General features: G+C 42.7%; 1 protein-coding gene across 6 annotated transcripts in view; it reads left to right on the top strand.

Annotated features, from left to right (window-relative positions):
* Positions 1-22,088, top strand: part of HTR1E (5-hydroxytryptamine receptor 1E) — a 40,966-nt gene that overhangs the window by 661 nt on the left and 18,217 nt on the right. Inside the window, exons 2-4 of one of the 6 annotated variants that reach the window (XR_010651179.2) lie at positions 15,611-15,823; positions 15,917-15,994; positions 16,117-16,602. The exons of 1 other annotated variant lie outside the window; for it this stretch is intronic. The gene's annotated coding sequence lies outside the window, so the exon portion shown is untranslated. Of the gene's footprint in view, positions 1-15,610; positions 15,824-15,916; positions 15,995-16,116; positions 16,603-18,155; positions 20,782-22,088 lie in introns of those variants that run through there. 4 more of the 6 variants (XR_010651178.2, XR_010651180.2, XR_011738446.1 and 1 more) reach the window with 4 other exon arrangements.

Genomic DNA, 22,088 nt, shown 5'->3' with positions numbered 1-22,088 from the left:
CCGGGCTCTCGGGGCATCCCCGCGCATTGTTCGAGATGCTGTGAGATCGTCTCGGAAGTACCTCGCCCTTTCTTGCAGTGGGTAGAAAGGGCAGATCTCTGCACTCTGCTTTCCCACGCCCGGATGGGATCTGAGTGGCTGCATGATGCACAGGGCGTGAAAATAGTTCTCAGGACCGTACGAGGTAGATTATGCTTCTCACTTCAGGGCTGGACCTCTGGGGGAATTAAACATAGCTGTTGGAGTATCCACCTACCTGTTAGTCCCTGTGACCCAAAATGTGCATCAGGCAGGATAAAAATCTTTCCTTGGTCATAGATGGGGGGTGGTCCTTGAATGTATGTAGAAAAAGATGGTGGGGCAGATAATGAGGCTAGTTCATTTTATTGTTTATCACCAATCTTATACTCAAAGTCCATGATTTGGATCCACACTTCCTCTAAATAATGAGCTATTAAAAGCATGTGGCATTTCATCTGTGTTTAGATATTTCCTGGTGGCTGGGAATTTTACCAAAACACTCCTGAAATTTTCAGTTTTAGAAGAACAAAGCTGGAATTGGCATGTGATCATGCATTCAAAAAAACCCTGGAGCTCTAAGTTAAAAAAAAAAAATCTGCAACTCTGATGATACAGAACTGCACTACTTTCCCATAGAGAAACATGTTAAGTACGGCTTCCACCCAAAAAAGTGCTTGTTTAATTCAAGTGGAGGCTTAGGTGCCATGAGCTTCAGTGGAATTATTCAGCAGCTGAAGGCAAGGCTGAAGGCAAACATGTGCTTCTGTACTTTCCCAAGCCAGGGTTTAAGTGCCACTCTGAGAAGCATTCGGTTGTGTGAACCATGCTCATCCAAAAGTTCAAGGCAGGCTGAATCAGGAAAATCATGGCTGAACAGCATCACCAGCCTCCCTGCACAAGAACTAGGAAATCAGCAGTGCTATGGATTTTTTCTATCATCTTTAGGAGATCTGTAAGTAGGGAGCGAGCTGTTCCTGGCTTCGTCTTGAAATACAGATCACAGCTTCATAAGAGCCAGCAACCTTCCATGATCGTAGGCTGGTTTCAGCCTATGCCTACATTTGCATCTCAGTCATCTCTCAATCTTTTGAGGCCCAGGAGGGCACCTTTTACATGATCTACCTAATTAAAAGAAAACAAACAAACACACACAGAAATTCAAACAAACAAACAAACAAACAAAAACCCAAACAAACAAACCAAACAAACACAAAACACCACCACAGAATCTCTTATTTGCTAAAATTATGATCCGCAATTAATTTACAAGCACCAGAAACACAGATGAATGTCAGGCACCAGATACACAGATAATTGTCAGGAAACAGAGCACTTTCCATCATAAAATTGAGAATGTTATGTAATTAAGATGTCCAAAGAAATAGCATTTATTTCTAAATAGCTTGGTTCTTCTGCAAGGTACTCTTTGAAAATTAGAGAAAATTATGCTTAGCAGTTCCCTGGTTTTCCTCTGCTGACAAAGTCCTGTGCATGCTGAAATCATCTGTTTCCTCAGGTATCTTCCCTGCCTTTCAGGATGCAGATAAGCATTTGTACCTAAGAGCTCCAAAAAAAGTTAAGACACACTTTTGCTTATAATGTTATTTAGCAACTTCAGGAGCATTTAGGCAGAGGCACTGTTGGTTTAGCAGCTCTAAACTTTAGCCTGTTGCTGTTGATTATGTGACTTAAAGCTTTCTTGGGTCTCTTTTCTCCTGTAAAAACCACCAGCTTCACCAAGTGGTCACCTAAAGACACTGATTGTCAGCTTTAAACCTGATGTTCCACTGATCCAGGTATTTCTGCCGAAATCTAGGTGCCCCTTGCTGGCAATTGCGTGAGTATGTAAAAGAAGAACCTGACAGTAGCACCTCTTCTGACTGAGGGGTTTGGATTTATCAGAACCTCCCTAAGAGGGTAATATGTTTAAAGCATAAGGATGTCTTCCAGAACACAAAGGGAGCAGTCTTGTATATTAAAAAGTGAGAAAAATATCTCAAAGTAAACGGTGAGAAAAGCCATAAATCATCTCGAAGCTATTTGAAGAGTCATTGGTCAAACATAGGAAAGACACCATGATAGAGAAAAAGGTCACCAGGCCAAACTCATCTCCATTTAATTACATTAAGTCTGTCAAACTAATTCCTGGCATAACTTGACTGAAAACATCATTCTGGTTCTCCTTAATAAAGTGACTGGTATATTAAAATGTCTGGCACCTATTCTCCACACACTCAAGAATATAAATATGGCTGATTATGAGCACCCCTCATAAAATCAACAACTTTGACCTTTGTAAAGTTAACCACCCACCCAAGGTTTTACTTCTGCAAACAGCTGGTGGATTGGCCCTTCTGAACCTTTTTACATAGCTAATTTGGTGTTCTTGACAGACCTGGCAGTACCAGAAATGCCATCTGTGAAGGACGTTGTGGTGGGAAATTAAGCAAATGCAGATGGGGTCAGAATTTGAATGTAGCCAATGTGGAGATGTGATCTGCAGAATCAGGTTCAGGAGGGACAGGTATGAAGCATCATGCTGAGCTGGGAATAATCGACTGCACAAATATAGGGCAGGAAGCAGCTTGCCTGGTAGCACTTCTGCAGGAGAAAAAAAAGTGGTGCTGAAAGGCAGGCATCTCACAGGGCTGCACAAGGAGGATTGCACCCTACAAAACACTTGGAGGGATTCGGTCCTGCAGCTTAGCATCAGCGAGGACTCAGCTGGAGCGCTCTGCCACTTGGGACACAGCTGCTCAGCATGTCAACTATCAGGTGAGGGCACAGGGAAAGACTTAAAAACGTAGTCCAAGGGAGATTAATCAGGTTCTTTAACTTGAAGAGTGCACTGAAGCAGGACATGCTAATAGCCTTCAGATCTATAAAAGTCTGCTCCAAGAGAAGGGAGTTATCTGGTCCCCGTGCAGCCAGAACAGTCTCGAGCTCTGGTGCAACCACAGCACTGGACTGCTGAGAAACTTCTCACAAGGAAAGTTTCTAAAGGCTCAGTCACATTCAAAGTAGTAGTTGTGCTCCCACCTTGGCAAGGAGATAACCCTGAAAGAGTCACAGAGTGTTGTAAAACATCCTGGGTTTGGCTAGGACTTGGCATGGGAGTTTTTGTAGCAAGATGCTCCTACTACAAGGGGATAATTTTCCTTAGTCCTACAGGCAGCAAAGTCAGGTTGGGCAGAACTGTCTGGGGCTGTAAATTATGTAGGAACCCAAGAAGCACATTGATCAGCCGCAACATCTAACTCCTCAGTTCACAGGGAACTACCCTTTTTGTTACTGCTCCCTCCCATCCAGAATGGGAACAGGGAACAAAAACACCAAAATTAAGCCCACCATCTTCAAGACGAGGCTTAGTCTTACACATGGAGGTCACGAAGGCTGTGGCTGCTGCCAGGACTTTCTGAAATGTAGGTTCCACCTCTGTTGCCTTTGCTGGACAGATGCCTTTGACCAGCTGGCAGCTTCTTGGGCTGCACAGCATCTGCCTGCTCCCCTTGGGCCCCAGGGAAAGCTCCTCCTCAGCCCACCATTGGGCCCAGGGCACATGTCCACACCCATCTCTGCTTTGGACACTGCTGGATGCTGCTGGGGTTTCCTTGTCCATCACCTATAAGTGCGCATTGCCAGGCACTTCCCTCACCAAAGGGCCTGTGGGACTCGGGGCACAGCCTTTCCCTGCTCAGCCTCCCTCTTGTGGAAGACATGAAGGGACATGTCTGCCGGAAGCAGACAAATCATTTATGTTTGTCACAGAAGTTCATAGCAAAATCCCCTCTGAGGGTCACCCATGTCCTCTCGGGGGTCTGTCTGGGGTCTTAAATGAAGGGGTTTTTTTTTTGTAAAACCTAAACTATCGTTCAGTCTCTGCAGTACTCCCACAGACACAGTGGTACAGTATCAGTGCGTCACCAAATATGATTGAAAAGCTAGGAAATGGAAGCATGTCACTAGTCCACAGCATTGCCACTTAGTTGCAAGCACTGGAAACTCTACTCCTTCACACTTCTGGCCAAACACCAGAGCTTCCCGCTGCACGGAGACCTCCAGCGTCACCCTTGCCTGCAAGACTTCCCAGGTTTGGATGTCCTGGAGGGATAGCGTGCCTCTAATTACACTGCTAGCTGATTTGCTAATTTAGGTTCATTTAAGATCCAGAAGTCACATAAGGCCAGGAAAGGTTCCCCCTTCCAAACCCACATCTCAAACAAGATGGCACCTCTTGGGTGGAGCCTTTCAGAGGAGGAGAGCGACCTGTGACCAGTTCCGCAGGTTGGAAAGTCCCAGCCCCAGCGTGGCCCACCTGAGCCCTTGGCTCGCTCTTGTTCCTCCAGGCACCTTCTTTGTGCTTCTGGGTGTTTTTGCAGTTACCTGTGCTCTGACATCATCCCACTATTTTCCACTTTAAGTCCAGGGCCTGAATATACTGACCAGTTCCAGATCCACCCTTTTTAATCTGTTTGGAGAGGAGATTTTGTTTTCTATTTCTAGCGCAAGCAGCAAAAGAAAAAAAGATATTTGTAAAGCAAATAACCGATACATTTATTTACTGTCAGATTAACTTATTCCTCCCCACAAGCTAAATTAGATAGGTTTTAATATTAAAGTATTATTGGTTCTGATTTACTTTTATAAATATAGATATAGATATATATCAGCAAGCCAGTCTGTTCCTCAGAGAACAAGCGCTACCTGCCCTACTGTTTCTCTTCTCTCTTTTTTTAAATTTTGAAATACCCATTTTAAATACCCATTTGAATACCAATTTTAAACTAGCATAGGGGCATGCAAATAAGGGGCTACGTAGCAAAATACCCGAACTGTACTCCCTGGGTTGGTTCCTGTGTTTCTTCTGTCTCGAAGCATCTTTCCTGTAGGACAGGAATTTGAAGCCAAGCTCATAAACTGAAAAATTCCATTCAGAAAGAGATTTATGATCCTGTTTCATCAGAGATGCTTATGTGGAATTATTGCCTGCCTAAAAGCACTGACTCAGAGCTCACATGTAAATTGCCAGGATAATTCCACTATTCTGTGTTTCACAGAATTGAACATTTTGCGCCTTGCTTCAAGTGTTTTGTTGATGAAAATCTTTCCGTTTCCTCCTAGAGAGAGTTTTGTAGACAGCTGAGCTGTAACTATGTCTTCCTGACTTGCAAATATGCAATGACTGCCAGTCAAATAGGTAATATTTTATTTTTTAAATGGACAGCTTCCCATCAACACGTTTGTGTTCTTGCAGTACTGCTTTCAAGTAATAACATTTCTCACGTGTTAAGTTTTGCCTGAGGGGAAATACTTGGACTTTACCAAAATTGTATCTCTGCTGTATCTTAATTTCACATTCCAAAAAATCCAAAGTTGAAAAACCAAAGGTGGCTGCCCAGTGAGACCTGGTCACAGGAGTGGGTGATGGTAATACACAGGCATGATTCACACGTTCACACAGTCAATAACTTAGTTTTGATCCATTTACCATGACATTTTTTATAGCACTAGAATAATAAAACAAAGAGCTTCTCAAGCTGCTGAAATACTTGAGGTTCAGCAGTTAGCAACGAATTTGGAAATTAAAAGTGAGGTCTGAAATGGGTCACTCGAACCTCTTCTTTACTAGATGTTTTCCAGCTGATTCCTCCAAACTTCTGAGGGCCAGAGCAGCATGTTTCTGCTCTGCCCAGAGGGAAGCAGTCCAGCTGGGTATGTCCGTGCCCCCAACTCTGTCTGATGCATCCCACTGGGACAGCTGTGCTGTACAGCTGCTCAGATGGTTTTCCATGCAATTGCTTTTTCCCTGAGTTGTGAAAGTCAAGTATTCACCTTTCTTGTTTTGCCAAGACTAATGACTTTGTAGCTGTTATATTTCATAGGCTAGCACAGACTAGCCAAGCGGTCTCACAGAGCTGTAAATATTTGATAAATCTGCTTTGCACAGTGTGAGTGTGAATTCCACACTGTAACAGACGGCCAAAAAATCAAATTATGCTGGACATTATCTTCCTCAATTAAAAGCCCAGATCACCACCCTTTTTGTTCCCTGGACCAAAACAAAGATCTGAAGATCCTCAATAGTTTGACGAATTATGCATTAGGGGCTGGTATGAATAGAGCACTCACCTGTGTTACAATGGCCCTTGCCTGCTGTATGTGTATGAGCCTTTCTCTGGGCTGCATTTCACACAGCGTCTGCTTGCTGAGTCTTAGGAGGGCTTTCAGGGAAAACAGCGATCATCTTGTCCACATTCAAATTCCTACCACGGGTCCTCAAAAAAGGAGATGCCTTTTGCTGTTAGGAATCCTGTGGTCTCCTTCAGTGGATGTTGTCCCATTGTGTCAGGTAATGCAAGGACACAAAAGAAAAAGCCCCCTCTTACAAAAGAGAACAAACCAACCAACCAACCAAGCAAACAAACAAACAAAAAATAGGAAGAAATAGTAAGAATTCTTATTCTAGTACAAGAAATAGTAGTTATCCACAATTGTTACAATTTGTGCTTGGAGCCTCCTGTCAGAAGATCTCTTGTGGTTGGACTGTGCTGCCTGGCTGAGCCTTGGTGGGGTCTTGGGGGGTCCAAAAGGCTCCATCTTCAGTTTGGGGGCAGGAACTGTAGTCCTAATTGCTTCTACTCGTGGAGAAGTTTGGAACCAGAAATTAGGGAAATCCCTACATGACATTTTTCTTGTCATTATTATAGAAGTGAAACAAGTCCTACATTTAATGTGTTGGTTGTGACGGTCTCTGTTCTGGAGAGTTTGAAGCAAACACAGACTTTTTCTTTCTCTCTTTTTCCCTTTCTCTCTTTCTCTTCTCACAGAAGTGTCTGCAAAGCAGGGAGAAACCTTCCCTTAGGAGCAACAGCGCCAAATTGGCTCTGAAACCTTCTCATATTAGATGGCAATTGACACTTTTTAATGACTTAGTGTAGTCCAATTGTGTCTTTGAAGAGGATACAGTATTTAGTGTCAAAATATCAGTTTTCTGTAATTGTTGTTTATAGGCTCTGGCTTATGATTTAACACATACTAAGCTGCTAAAAGGAAATGCATGCTCAAAAAAGTAAAGCTTGCTTGATTTTCCAGGTATTTGATAACAGAAGGACTATTTACAAAAACTTCGCTAAAAAAAAAAATTAAAAAAAATTAAAAGAGGAAAATACTTTTAGTATCTCATACAAGAGGAAAAAACATATCATAGATAAAACCAGATCAGCCATATGCAAGGTGTTTATTCATCGCTTGCTTTCAGGCAAGATGGGTATGTGGGTGGGCAATAGATAGGTATACTGGGATTTACTAGTGGAGGTATTTGCAACCTTTTTAGCTAGCTGTCAAAAAGCACCTCATGGGTGTTTGGATACTTATACCATTTCTGTTAACTGTTCCTGTTCATAAGTACTAGCAAAGAATCCTGCCCAAAGCTGCTGAAGAGCAATCAAAAGAACAAGTGCAGAAATGAGGTGAGAAAGTCCTGGTCAAGCCCAAGGGACAGCCAAGCTCAGGGAGGGAGCTGAGCTGGGGTTCATGTTAAGGTTCTGCTTTGCATTACCATCAAAGATAAATCCTAGAGTACAGGCAACTCCAGATACCAGGTCCCGGAGAGAAGTAAGGACTTGGCCCAATCACAGCAGTATATTGGAAGAAAAAGTTCATGCCAATTTTCCTGAGTCCCTGCTATCTATATAAATTCACTGCGTGTACTTTTGGGTTTTGTCCATATCCCTTACATATTGTGGATGGCCACTGGAGACAACAGATATCTGGGAACTGCTGAGAACACAAATTAATTATTAATACATAACCATATAGGGAAGAAAATATTACTTAAATGTCTCTTCCACATCTTAGTTAAACTTTTCTTAAGCTAAATTTCTTTATTTTCTGGTTGCTGAGAGAAGTTTCTAAAGGGCTCATTATTAATGCTGTTATCCCGGTTCTCTTATAGTTTGGGGAATTCAGCAAGTGTAAATAGAGATAATTGCAGGCTCTTCCGCAGCCTATTCAGATGTGAAGGAGTTTTAGTGTAACCTGTATGTGAGAGCCAGGCTGTGTCTCACTGAAAATGATTCTATATCTTTTCCTCATGGACAGGGTGCTCTGGCCTTCATCACCATCTTCTGCCCACGCTCAAAACCACCCTGTGAGACTTGTGACTAGGAGGCAAGTGTCTCATTACTCCCCACAGTCGTATCCACCCTGGCTGTCCCTTGCCAGTGCTTCTGCCGGGGCACCAGAGGAGGGTTAGGAAAGCCCAGGGATTGCAAGTGTTCTTCCTGAGCAGCCAGAGCCAGATGACAATGAGAAAACTGAGAGCTTCCAGCCTTGACTAAAGCAGCTTCCCAAAAGTGAAGAACCTGGAGTTGCATCCTCCTCCCGTGTTTTATGAGCACCCCAGGCTCTGACCAACTCCTGTGCCACCAAGCAGCCCGGTATGGGTACAGGGAGCTCATCACTCTCCCTGCCGTGCAGATGTGCCCTGGGACCTCCAGCTGCAAGGGAGCACAATAGCAAGGAGCAAGCAGACCTTATAGTCTTCAGAGTTTGAACTTCAAATATAAAATGTAAAAGTAGGCTAAAAATGCAGAGGTTAGCATTTATCTCTTTTCTTGGTTTAATTTTTACAGTGCAGCCTGATTTGATCTTTTTTATTTGACAGTGTATAGCACATTCTAATCAAACATTTAATAAGACGTTCCCATAAGGTTAAGAGCCACAGTAAAATAGTCCTTATTTACTGACAGATTTATACCTGAGAAGTTTGCAGGCATCGCACTGTGAGCTGTGTGATGATTTTAATGTGAGGGTGGCATTTTCATGGATAAAATTTCCATTATTTCATAACCACGCTATTGTTTTCTAACCAGGCACACAATGGGCATTATTCAAGAGTGAGGAAAAAAGATATTACAGTTATTTCAAATATCATACTTTAGGTGCATGTAATATCTCTCTTCTCTGTGTATTTAATTCATTATGCTGTTGATACCATAGTAGATTTTCAGGAAAATATTTTTTTTCTCTGGAACTGGCTTATAAAATTATGTTTTTCAAGTGTTATGTTCAGCAGGCAAAGCATGGAAGTAATTCTATTTTGACTGTTTTAAGCGGAATGCTTTTACATTGTTGATTCAACAACAAATATCTTAATGGACCTTTTAATGTAACAACCTTCAAATAATTTCAGTATCTAGTACAGCAGTACCAACGCTGATCTAATTCTGGACCATATTAGATAGAATGGTTTAATCTGTTCCATGAGGCAAGAAAACCTGCGTATGTGGTTCAAGCTGTGTACAGTATATGGCTGAGCAATACTGCGTGATCTTGAAAATAGTTCTGAAAATCAATCAGTCTGAATTTTCACTTGTGCTAGGATGTTTTTTGGCAGATAGAAGGAAATAAAAACAGGGTCAAAAAGAGCTTGAAAAGTACAATGCGTGTAATAGTAGACCTTGGACAGTGAAGCCAGATGATAAGAAAGTCCTCAACAAGCAATGCCTGCTGATAAATGCTACATCCCAGCCATCTACCCGTGCCCAGCATGATGAAGTTAAATTACCAAAAACTCCTTGATGGTTCCTTGCATTGCTGCACTGAAGCATCAACACACAGAGATCTAGATAGTAATTGCAGAGATCCAGATAGTAATTGTTTCTTGTGGAACAAATATTGTCTCAGAAATGTCCCTGGACAACTAACTATTAGTAGATTTCAGAAATGGTATCTCCTTACCTGAGTCTTTCAATCCCCCAAAATTTGTGTTCAGTTTCTACTACACGCCTGTCAGGTGTGCTACAAATTGGCATTTCAAATTGCTGATTTTAACAGCTCATTTAGACATATATTTCCCTAAAAGCCATATCCACAGCACTTTTGATCCTTCCTGATCAATTTAGGCAGATATATTGGTGCAGTTGCCTATTTCAAGTCACCCTTAAGTGTTAACCTTCTTGTGCCAAAGTTTGTCCCCAGGTGCATTATCTTTTGCACTGAGTTCACAAGTCGGTGTAGATGTAGCCAGCACCTTTGGAAAAAACTGGATATCCTCTGATCATGCGGACACCTCTACACCTTCACCTATAGATTCTTTCCCCAAATCAGTGTCATCCAGGCAAAGATAAATGCTTCCCATGATCTCCCAAAATCTTGCATATTCCTGACATTTCATGTGCCAAACATAACCTAACAGAGGAGAAAGTATTGTCTTCTGGTACTGATGTGGATCAAATGTGAGCTCTGTTCTCCTGTCAACAAATGCCAGAACTCTGTTAATGTCCTCATAAGGAGGAAATATTCAGCATCAGCTGTTTTTTTTAAAAAGTGGCCCCTTCTCCAGTTACTAGAAATCAATGCTCTTGTATATATTACTTCTGGGACTACACTAAGGAAAGGGTCTAGATTTGGTTGGGAGAGAAGTCCTGCTTGTGACCTTTAGTTGGACCAGTCCGATGGCTCTTCTGCTCCCAAGATTTCTTAGAACAATGAGTCTTTCCAGATGCCCAGATAGAGGGCAGAGATCTCAATCAGTTCTTGTTTTCTTCCCTCTTTCCAGAATTCAAACTTCGGTGGGATTTTCAACCACAAGAGTAATCCTTGAGAGGGATTTTTCTCATTTTCCCCCTGTCCTGTAGTACCTGGTCACTGTTTGCAGCAGGGCCACTCTCATCCCTGTGAGGAACAGTCCTGAAAGCCCAGCCTTAGGTAAGAGGAGACACAGGCTGCGCTTCTGGACTAGTGGTGCTCTGGCTAACCCAGCTTTATGGAGGGGTCATGGCACACCATCACCTGAGGTCCCTTCCAGTGTGATATTTCCAATGTGATTCGGCTTCTGGATTTTTACAGTATCATGTAAGTGGCATTTTCCTGCTCTTCAAAGAGGCTGCCAAAACTCCCACTTCATCACGGAGAATAAAAAAAAAGTTGTTTAATATCCCTCCTTATGGCTCTCAGCAGTTAAACTTATTTACTCTTTGCTGATGTTAAATAGTCTGACGAAGTTCTTGCACAGTAGCGTGTTGTCTGAAAACTGTTCATCCAGCTTCTCTCTTGTTCTTTGCAACATAGTCAAGGAAGATGCACACCACTGTAAAGAAGCACTCAAGAGCAGACTAAACATTGAGCCAGGGAAGACTGCTGTGAAGCTGCTGTAGTTGTGTAGATGTGCTGATCCCCTTCATTTCCAGCTGATGCTTTCTCTTGATGATCTCTCTCAAAGACAAGGTGATGCTGTCTCTTGATGCTCTCTCTCAAACAACCTGAGCACATGCTTTTCTTGTAGCTTCAGAGCTAATGGGCTAAGACACTAAAGGCAGGTAGGTAACTGCTTAGTCTAGGAGCCAGGACCAAATAGAAACCTCTAGAGAAGCAGAATGAGAGCTGGAGGGAGGGCACATTCACCCTGTCATGAGCATGAAAGGAGAGGAGAGAAATTTCCAACTAGCAAGCACAGCCAACCTCCCTCCAAGCTCCCATTTTTAGCCCTATGCATGTCCCCACCACCTCATGCAGGACCATGAGGGCAGGATCCCTTGCTCCCTGTCCCAGCAGTGCATGGCCAAACCAGCACTCAGCATGAGACACCCTGCCCTCCGGATGCTTACTTTCTTCCAGCTGCATGCTCCCTACAAATTAGTTATAAAAGGCTGGCTGGAATGTTTTGACAAGTTCTTCTGATTTAAGGACACCGAATTCAGTTACAATAAGTTCTGGCATGGCTGTTTTTGCTATTTTCCTCAATTCCCAACAGAAATTAAGCAGAGGAGCGGGGATTCAGACGTTTGAGATTAATGGCATTGCTCAGGCATTGAAGCAGTGACAAAATGGAAAGTTCTTCTTAGCAGAAAAAAAAAGTAATTAGTTCCTTTCATATCTTCAGTTTGACACTAGCGTTAGCATCAATTATTCTCTGTTGGGAATATTACCTCTTAACAAGGTTCACTGTAATATCATCCTTTCTCAGTAGTAATCGGAAGAGAGAAGGCCTCTTCAAATCATTGTCTTGCTACCTTGAGATTTTTAACATTTAAGCCTCCCACTTATCAGCTAATACTTTGCATTGACTTCAGCACCTGAGCAATTCCTGTAGTCTCAAGTGTCTGAAATCAACTCTTTTTTTTCTTTTTCCTCTTTTTTTCCCTCCCCCTTTTTTAGCAACAGAGTGCAGAGAAAATCAACAACATTTCCAAGCCAAAAGGTATTGTTACAAGTGAAGTTAAAATCCTCAGGGTGCAGAAAACATGTCAAAATAATTTGGCAAAACTATGAGCCTGGGTCTCGGGGAGAGAGGGTAGCTCCACTGTGTTGGTTTCAGCTTAATCAGGAAACTGTGCCAGCCCCGGGTCTCAGCTCCTGCTCTGCAGGTCACAACCATCCACTGCTGTTTCCAAAGGTGTAAAGCTGTCAAACTCCAAAATGCTCAGGTGCTAAATACCCACCATTTTTAAGAGAGGTGCTGCTGTCCTAGTGCATGCTTCTTTGGGAGTTTAAAAGAGCCTGGTGCAGTTTACACCATTTGGTTTTCTCAGGCCAAGGAGATCCTTCCTCCATGCCACCACCACTCGTGGCATGAGCTCACAGCCAGTTACCCTATGCACAAATTACACCTTTGCTTAGTTTCTAAGCCTGGTGCCCCCTCTTCCGTGATCCCACCTATAATCCAAAAATCCTGTCTCCAATTTAACATAATGTGTTTGAGACTGTTGAAACATGTTCAAGGAGATTTAGATGCACAGCTGTGTGTCCAAATCCCCTAGATAAGTTAGATAATCAGCCTTTATGCACAGCTCCAAGTTATTTGGAATAGAGAACTGCTGAAAATAACCAGAAAAAAAAAAAAAAAAGTGACCTCCTTTCCTGTGCCTCCAGATTGGGACACTCTGTGGGTAAACATCTCTGAATAAAGCTGTTCTGAATTAAATAAACCACTGGCTTTGGTGGGTATAATATAAGGCTGGTAATAGAAGCTGTTTAAAATCCCATCAAGATGTTGAAGTCCTAATCCAGAACACACGGAGACTGTTGTGCATTGCTGCCGGCACACCTGGCCATGATGTCTCATGGACCACCATACCCTGATGTGGCCCATTTCTGCCCACCTAGACTTGATGTTCAGATGTCCAGGGCAGATCACCAGCTCCTTGCTCAAGTGACACCTTGGGAGCTGGTGGGATAAAATGAAATCACTTGGGACACCGAGATGAAGTATAGTGAGGGCATGACTGCCACAGCTGGACAACATCCAGCTTCAGCCTGTGAGGCCTCCAGAAGGGTTATGAAGTTGGGCATTTTTGAAGGACTCGCCAAAACTGTTAGGTTCAGCAGGGAAACTGTGCTGCCCCTGCAAAAGCAAAGGGCTCCTGTGGAGACGTTTGCGACTGGCTGCTATACTATACAGCCAGCCCAGTTGTCATAGGGACTTAGCTGAAAATGAAAAGGCATATTTGAAGCTAGTTGTGCTGAATATTTTAACTTGATTATTTGAAGCATTTGTAAGAATTGTATTGTAACCCTCACTTTCATTGGTGTGGTTGTGTTTTGCAAATTGTTAAAAATTACAGGTCACCTTTGAGATGGAAGCATTTTACCATTTGTTGTAAAAGCTTTTAAAGAGTAATTCATGTCTTATTTACTCTGCCACCAGATCATTTCATATGCTAATGCACTGAGAATGTCAAACTGTGTTGATAATAGCAGAGTTTCCCTTCTACTTGTTTTTATTTCCATGCAAATATAATTAAGGTAAGAAGTGTCTTAGGAGTGTCTGATCACATGCATTAAATTATCTCCCTTTTTGCCTCCTAAGGCAAACACACCCCGAGCTGCAAGGTCTCTGGGAAAGAGCCATGGCTTGTATCTGTTAGGGCAGCAAGTCGTACACTTGGCTCACTGCTCAGCCTCCGAGCCCATACCTGTGCTGGCCTTATGCAGGCAGTTGTTGAAGGTGATTCACTTGGAACTAAACACGTGTCTAATTTTCAGCAAGGAAACAGCCCCAGCAACTACTTCAGGAAGCGTTGTATTTCACATTAGGCTTGTTCTTAATACTCTCTAAATTTAGGCTTATATTGCAGCAAGACTCCAACAAACAAGGATTCCTGGGGAATTGGGGTTAGATGACTTGAGACTTCGGGAGTGATTCCTGCAAAATCTGGGGAAAAGTGGAAACTTTTGCACTAGTTGTCAAGAGCCTGTGAAAGAAGGTTATGAAGTGATATCAAGAGGACATGTGTCTGTGAACTGGAGCCAGCGTGACAACAAACCTTCCATGTTGCACTGGGGAGAGTACACAAAGGCACGTTGAAGACATCCAGGATACAGGGGAGGACAACCTTTGGACAGAACTGTGTCTCAAGAGTAAATTTTGCAATGTGCTAATCTTTCTCTAAAGCACCATAAGGAACTAGCAGTTCTCACTAGGGTTCTGACTGGGCCTGAGGTACCCAAGGGATAACATCATCTGCTGAAAGCTCCTGTGTGTCAGAAACCAGGCACTCTGATAAAGGGTGACTTGATCCCAGGCTACTTAACAAGCAATCGTTTGAGTTACTCTCACCATACAGATGGAGTACTTTAGGCAGTGACCCATGTGTGCTGACGATCCCTGCAAAACAGACTGATTTTGATTAAGTACCCAACAGTGGTTTTGGATGCCTGATATAAGGTCTTTTCAGAGAAGAAGCCTACACTGGCTTGGCCAAATCACTCCATCACTACATCATATAATATGATATACTTAATTTGAGTCGTATAATTTGACCCTGTGTAATCCATCAGAGTTCATCTATCTCAACTAAAAATGACTTCGTACGTGAATACATGAAACTCTAATGCTGTCCCATTTTCAAGTTCCATGGTTCCCATAAATTAAATGTGTTTAGTAGAAGACTGGGAATATATAAATGGAAGTAATCAGCTCTTTGCCCTTTTAGACTGACAAAAAGATTATAGCAGACTACAACTAAAAAGTAGTCATAACTTGTGAGTCATAAAAGACCCTAGAGTGAACACAATTAGAAAAAGAGAATTAATGGTATATTGTCTATGTATTTTGGAACTGCAGCCAGACACTGAAGTGTCAATAACTTGCAGCAAGAGAGGCTGCTGTTGTTGCTCAATTTTTTTCAGACTACTCCAACATCCTGTGCAAAATAATTTCAACAGCTTCCCTCTCTGAGGAAATAAGCAGATGAAATTTACTGTTATAAACATATATTCAAGAGAAGGGTGGAGTAATGCTCTGTGCTACTCACTGTCAGCCTATTGTTGAATTGTCAGTGTCTGAAAAAAACATTATTTTCCTGTTGTTATTGTTTATATGGCTTTTTACACTAGTTTCACCATCTTAGCAGAACATCAGATACAGTTGTCTTACATGGGTTTCAGTGGAGATATGAACTGGAATAACCAGTCGATATAATAAAGCTGCACGGAGGTGCAGGGATGAAGACATGACAAACCATAGTAAGATCAGTAGTACAGCAGCGTCATTAACCTCTTTTCTTTTTTTCTGCACTAAACTTTCCACAGACAAGAGCATTAGTAATTTTAACTCTGATTGAGAACCTCTATTATCCACTCACAGCATGTGGGAGCAAACAGGCACTTGGATAAATCACAAAAAGAAAACCACTTAGCATGCTGCTTTCCTCAACAACACCTTTTTCTGAAGGTACAAGGCTGAGTGCTGTAGGGAGAGTGTGTGTGAAGAGAAAAGCAAGGCTACAGCAGCCCCCTGAAGCATGCTGAAGGTCAGCCCCTCTCACAGAAGAACAAGAGGTCACGTTTGACTTAGAAGGTATTCTGATATGCTTAAAAAATTAAAGTAATTAAATAATTCAGTGAATGAAAGCCATCAGTATTCTAATGCAGTGTTAATGGGGTCTTTCAGGAATGTGGAAGATTAGCTTCATGAGTGACATAACTGGAGCCATTAGCAAGCTCATCCAAGAGTAATCATCCATCAAAGGTGAGTGCCTGCACATCATTCCTGCAGAGGGGCATGAGGAGCAGCACAAATATTCCTGCTTGCAACTGCTGCAGTGGGGCACATAGGAATAACCTCTGAATTGCCTAATTTTTCTCCTGCAGGTGCTCAGCCCAGGGATGTGTTTGCCACTGTTCAGCAACGGATGAAGTGGGCAGTTACTCCACCAGTGTGACTACGTGGGAAGTCATGTTCTACACAGACAGCGCTGCTCCAGCAGATCGCTGGCAAATCAGGCTGATCTGAACCACGGAGTACCTCTCACATGGCCAGAGGAAGAGTTGCTGAACAGTCTCCATGAAACCTCAGCACTGTTTTAGATTGGTATTTGCTACCGAGTGCTCTGGCAGTGCCAACATAACAAAAGACAACTAGGAGTAAAGGTTCCAGATGCTCCTCTAACATTGCTGGGACAGCCTCCAGAATAAATTTCCAGCTCCTACCAGCTCCTACTGGATGTATCTTCTATGCCAAGGCCTCTGGAAACGATCTGAACTGGAGGAGCTTTGTCACTTCATCCGTACTGTGTAGAATCCAGGAGTAAATTATTCTGATATGAAGTTCTAATACAGTTAATAGAGCATATAAAATTGTCTACTGTGTTTCATCATACTTTATTTGCTGCAGCAACCTGCAGCCATCCAAGCTGTTTCAGCCTCCCTTTTACAACCCTCTGGTGCCTTGAGTTGTTCCAGTGTCACCAGTACTTCTGCATTGGCAGAATGGTGCAATGCCTCCTGAGCGTTCAGCTGCTTCTCACCACATTCCAGCATGGTCCGAAGTGGAGAGAGCCATGAGGAACCCCATGTCTGGCCAGCCACACAAGAATGGGCAGGCAAGAGGGCAATGCCAGTCTCCAGCTGCCTGTAGCTGGAACCTCTTTTGGTGTGCAAGCCTTGACAGTGCTTGGGCTGCTCAGCATGTTGGTGCACCTCTCCAGGGATTTCTCCTCCTGTCAGCTTTTGTGGTTTGCGAGGGATATGATTCACTACCCCATCAGCTTACTGTGCTACCTGTGCCCTGTGATGGTGCTCAGTGGGAGAGTAGTGACTCCTTGGTCCCCTCTGTCTCACGGGTTGGGGGAACTTTATTTCTCGTGGGGACTGGGGCATCACAGGGTCCAGTCCATGCCTCCCAGCCTTTCTTTGGTCAGATGGGCTCACATGCTGCAGCCTGTGACACGTGGCTGTGGCAAAACAGGGGTGCCGGGATGAATAGAACAGACCTACCTTAAGCTTATTGAATGAAAGCCTCCGTTATGTTAGCTGCCTGCCCAAACAAGGTGTGGTACTGATGCTGCTGTCATCAATTTAAAGTTGTTCATTTTTTTCTAAAATTCTTTCCTAAGTAGACAAGGATTTCCTTTTTGTATTAGGTAGAGATGGCCGGTTCACGCACGTATTTTCTTGTCATATATGCAACAGTTGCTGTAATCATTGAGTCATGCATCATGTAGGTTGGGCCTCCAGAGGTCATCTAGTCCAGCCTCATTCACCAAGTGTAAAATTCAGGTGAGTCACCTGCAAGCTTGTCGTGCCATTTGAGGGATCACATGAAATGATTTTTCAGAAAATGCAATGTGTGTTAGGAAAGAGAGCAGCTGAGACATTATCCAATGCCACTAAGGATCCTGCATCTGGAAACAAGGGAGAAGGGGGGACAGCCACTACATAGCAAATCAGCATCTGTCTCCAAACCTCCCATCTCCTTCTTCATTGTGTTTGGGTGCTCCAGGCAGAAGGTGGCTGTGTCTTGGACCCACTGGAGGATTCCTCAGCATGACAGGGCAGACTAAATGCCCTGAGCTCTGGGACAGATATGCTGATGTGGTGGTCCACTTGAGCAAGGCCATTGAAAAATGTGTTGGTTTCTCCCATTTTTACCCAGGTTGTTTACACAATCTCTTTCTTCTGATAAGATCGTGATTCCACCACAGGCCCCCTGAGCCCCATCATGAGTAGAGCACTCCTACGAAGGCCAGCTGGGATTCCCATGGGTCTGGAGCATGAGCAGGGAGAAAGGGGGTTACCAGCAGAAATGTCTGAGCACAGCTGCCCCAAATACTATCTCAGCTTCCCCTGTCTCTCCCACCCTGCACACAGGCTGTGTGCTCTCAGTCCAGCACAGCATGACACCAATCCACCACCATGTCTGATGTCCCACGTTGGCACCACGATAAGAAGATGATAGGATGCAATAATGCTAGACACGGGCACATTTTTGTCTAAGGGTACAGATGAGGGAAATAGGACTACATATAGCTAGGGATGTTATAACTAATGTATTGCAAGTTTAGCACTATTGATGCCCATCAAGGTGACGAAAATTCTCCTATAAAGTATTTCCAAAGAACTTTTATGGTGCCCCAGCCCAGTGGTCACTATAGTGGTATGGAAAACATACTGCTGCATGCATTTATTTGCATTGTGGTTCCTCTCACTTGGGCCATGTTAAAAGGATTGTATCCCAACAGTAGGCAAATGAGAGCTCTGCTCACTGAGACATGTCCCATAGCTACTCAGCTGGAAAGTAGGGATCCTACTCTCGCCTTTCAGTCAATACAAAGCGTGCTGCTGGACTTCTGGTAGCTGTCTTTTTACTTAAGTTATTTGGTGACCATAACTAACATATGAAATACCCTAAAACATTTCTTTTGCATAAGCTATTACTTAAGATCATTGTCATAAGAGCATATCCCGTAGCTAACCTTAGACGACAGGCATAATTCAAAACTATTTGTTGTCCACTCTGCAACCTAACCATGAAAGGGGATAGAGTGAATACAGAAGTGTGGAAAGAAAGGATGGCAACAGTAAATGTAGAGCAATTAGTGGAATGACCACAAACTGAGTGTAGGTGCATCATCTTTGCATTTTGCAGCCGTTGCAAGGGCGTTGCCTTTGGTTTTGGACAAAGGATTCAGCCCCCCGCTGCAGTGTGCAGTTGGCACTACAGCTTTCCTTGCACACATTGCATTTGCAGGCTGTGATTTTGGTCATACCGCAGCAGTGTAAAATGCAGCAATGAGCATTGCAGCATGGACACAGTGATGGGCTGACAAGACTATGGAGGCAGCAGCTAGAAAACTCTACAGTGTCTCACATTCTGGAACAAGAAGAGCATTTTTTGTTTCAGTAAGATTCAATATTAGCTGTTACAAGTGTATTTGCTCACTTCCAGGTTTGGTTATTGGTTACCAGTAAAGAAGTTGGTAGGTTCTTGATTCCTGCTGGTACTGGTAGGGGTGGCATGTAAAGTGTAAACTGAGAATGAGGTATTAGAGACCTTAAGCTGGGAAAGCGATGAAGACTTCATCTGCTTTCTGGAGTCTGAACTTGAGTCAAAATCAGATTGTCAATGACTAGTTTACCAGTTTGGAGGGTGCTAAATATTGGTAGTGAGTTTATGGAGCCAGTACACCCTGAAAACTAGACAGTTTTGCAAATTAGTTTTTCACATTTGTAGTAGGGGTCAGAATAATGCACTCCCATGGGACATCATGTAAGAAACTGAGTACACTCTGGCAGTTAATGGGTGTGAATATGTGAAACCAACACATCTGAGGATCTCTGGAAGTTCAATTAATCTCTACTGAGAACTGACGGAGGAAAGATATTTTGTGTTCCAAAACTGTGTGCATGTTTCCTTGTGTGCCACTGGTGTTCGGTAACAAAGTTAGCAAAAGTGATAGCACTAGAATGAAACAAAAAAGTTTTCTTTTGCAAATCAAAGTTTCACAGAGTTCTCGCTTGTAATGTCACAGCACAGCAGTACCCACAAGCAGCATTTTAAAGTTGTATTTCATAAACACAGTCCACTTCTACACAGAGCAGTGAAACGGATATATGATGGGGGAAAGGGAAAGGGAGAAGGAAAAAAAAAGAAGGCAATGCTAAAATGATCCTGAAAAGTGGCCCCTCTTGGATGCTGCCATTACAATTCTTCTACTGTGTACTTCAGTACTGGGATTTGGTGGTGGAAGTGGTGGTTCTGACATATTGACACAAAGCAGGTGCACAGGCTGAAAAAAAATAGTTTCATTTTTCCACTTCCTGGGTGATTGCCCAGTATTTCTGTGCTGCGTTGTCCAACGTGGTGGTGCTGTTACAGTGCTAAGGTCAACACCTAATTAAGAAGATTATTGCTACAGATAAGTCCGATTTCCCATCTCTCCATTCCCACTCTCTGCAGTTACTCATATTTTCCCTCCAGGCTGAAAATTCTGATGTTTCAGCCTCCATGTGACTTTTTGCAAGTCTGAGCAAGAATGTCGCTCTTTCAGTTTTACCAGCAGGGAAAAAGTTTTATTTCTCCTGCAGGTTGCAAGTACTTGCCCAGCTCAGAAGTGACTGAAGGCAGCACCTTCAAACTGCTGGGCTCTATTCTTTCTAGAGCAGCAGAGGAAGAAAGAAGTCAAGCTGAAATAAGAGATCATTCAGCTCAAAGTGCTTTGTAGTTATGAGCAATATGTATTATCATATATGATCTCGTTAGAACTGTCATCAAAGAGGGTTTCTGCTTATTTCTGCTTATTCCCTAAGGCATTGCTCTCAATCTATTGATTTCTGAATTGTAAATTCCTCATCATGAGTAGTACCATGTCATCACCAAAATAAACTTGTGTAGTAGTGACACATAATCACAGCAGCTCCTTTTCTTTCCCCAGGTTCTGCTCTGTTACACTGGTATAGAGTCGCAGAGACTCCACTATGTGAACAAGGAATCTTAACCTTACACAAGCTTTGACAGAGAAAAATTTGCTCAGTCTGGTAGGTTTTCAGGACCATCCCATTCAGAAACTAACTTTCTGTCCAGTTAATATCACTCAGGTCAATATGTGCTTACTTTGGAGATAAAGAAGAAGTGTTGTCTAGTGAGCAATGTCCACATTTAACAAAGCAGGAGGGGTGTCATACCTGGCAGCCTGTCTGAAAATGATTAGTGCTGTTCTGGGAGGATGTTGCCCATCATCTCTCACTGCAAGCTATGCTGGGCTGGGTATCAGCTGCAAAGCTGATGAGATCTGGAAAGGGAAATAGCAAGTTTTCCCACATGAGATGAAGAAGCCTCAAAAGATGCATAAGCTTTGTTCAGTCCTTGCTGGGGTGAACAAGGGTCACACAATGTCAGCTCCTTTCCTTTTGTCATCTCAGTGGCAGGTGGGTCAGCACAGTTGCGGCGTTCATGATTAGAGATCAAAAATCCTGAGACTTTCAATAAATATTTAAGGAATGGCATACTGGTTATACAATGTCCCGGTAATTGTGTATGCACACACATGTACATAAACACATGCACATTTTTAGTCCCTGTATAAATTAGAGACTGTGTGCTGTTTGTATTTTATAGGACTGATGTTTTTTAATTTCACAGTAAGTTCTACCCAAGTCTGTATTTATCCAAGCTTCCTGAAGTAGATGTCTGGTAAAGCAAAAGAAACAGACACTCCACATCTTCTACCCCCTCATTTTCTCCTTCATTTTATGAGCCAGAATAAATCAAGGCTTTGCTTGTGCTGATGATTAAAGTACTCTCATTTATTCCAGAAATTAATATTGTTCTTAATGAGAAAAATGTATTTGAAATACACATAGTAGTTGTGAAATGTATGATACCTTTAAAATTGGTCTTCTACCACTGAGACAAGCACCTAGGTAGAGCAGTGGGGGAGATTCTGGTTGATTTGGTTTCGTGGTTTTGGTTTGGTTGGTTGGTTGGTTGGTTGGTTGTTTCCCTTGCAAGCATAATATTAATATGTCTTATTTGTTATGAGTATTAGCGGTTACAGCAAAACCCAACCAAGCACAGGACAAATGTTCACATAATCATTTTTCTGGTTAATAAAAGGATATGGTGTGCTAGTCATCATAGAATGTTATTAGTGTGAACCACAGTCCTCTGTATTTGGTATAACCAATTTACTAAAAAGGAAAATACAAATATGGTGTATATATGTAGTATACAGCTGAAAAACAGATGACTTCTAGTGGCATTTTTCTGAGAAGTAGAGCCAAATACTGTCCTTTCTCTTTCTTCAACATAATCCTGCTACTTTAATATACATTACTTCCAGCAA

This window comes from Patagioenas fasciata, chromosome 3 (assembly GCF_037038585.1).
Source record: "Patagioenas fasciata isolate bPatFas1 chromosome 3, bPatFas1.hap1, whole genome shotgun sequence".
Taxonomy (NCBI): domain Eukaryota; kingdom Metazoa; phylum Chordata; class Aves; order Columbiformes; family Columbidae; genus Patagioenas; species Patagioenas fasciata.
Note: the sequence above shows the minus strand (reverse complement) of the source record. Positions and strands in the feature narration are given on the sequence as shown.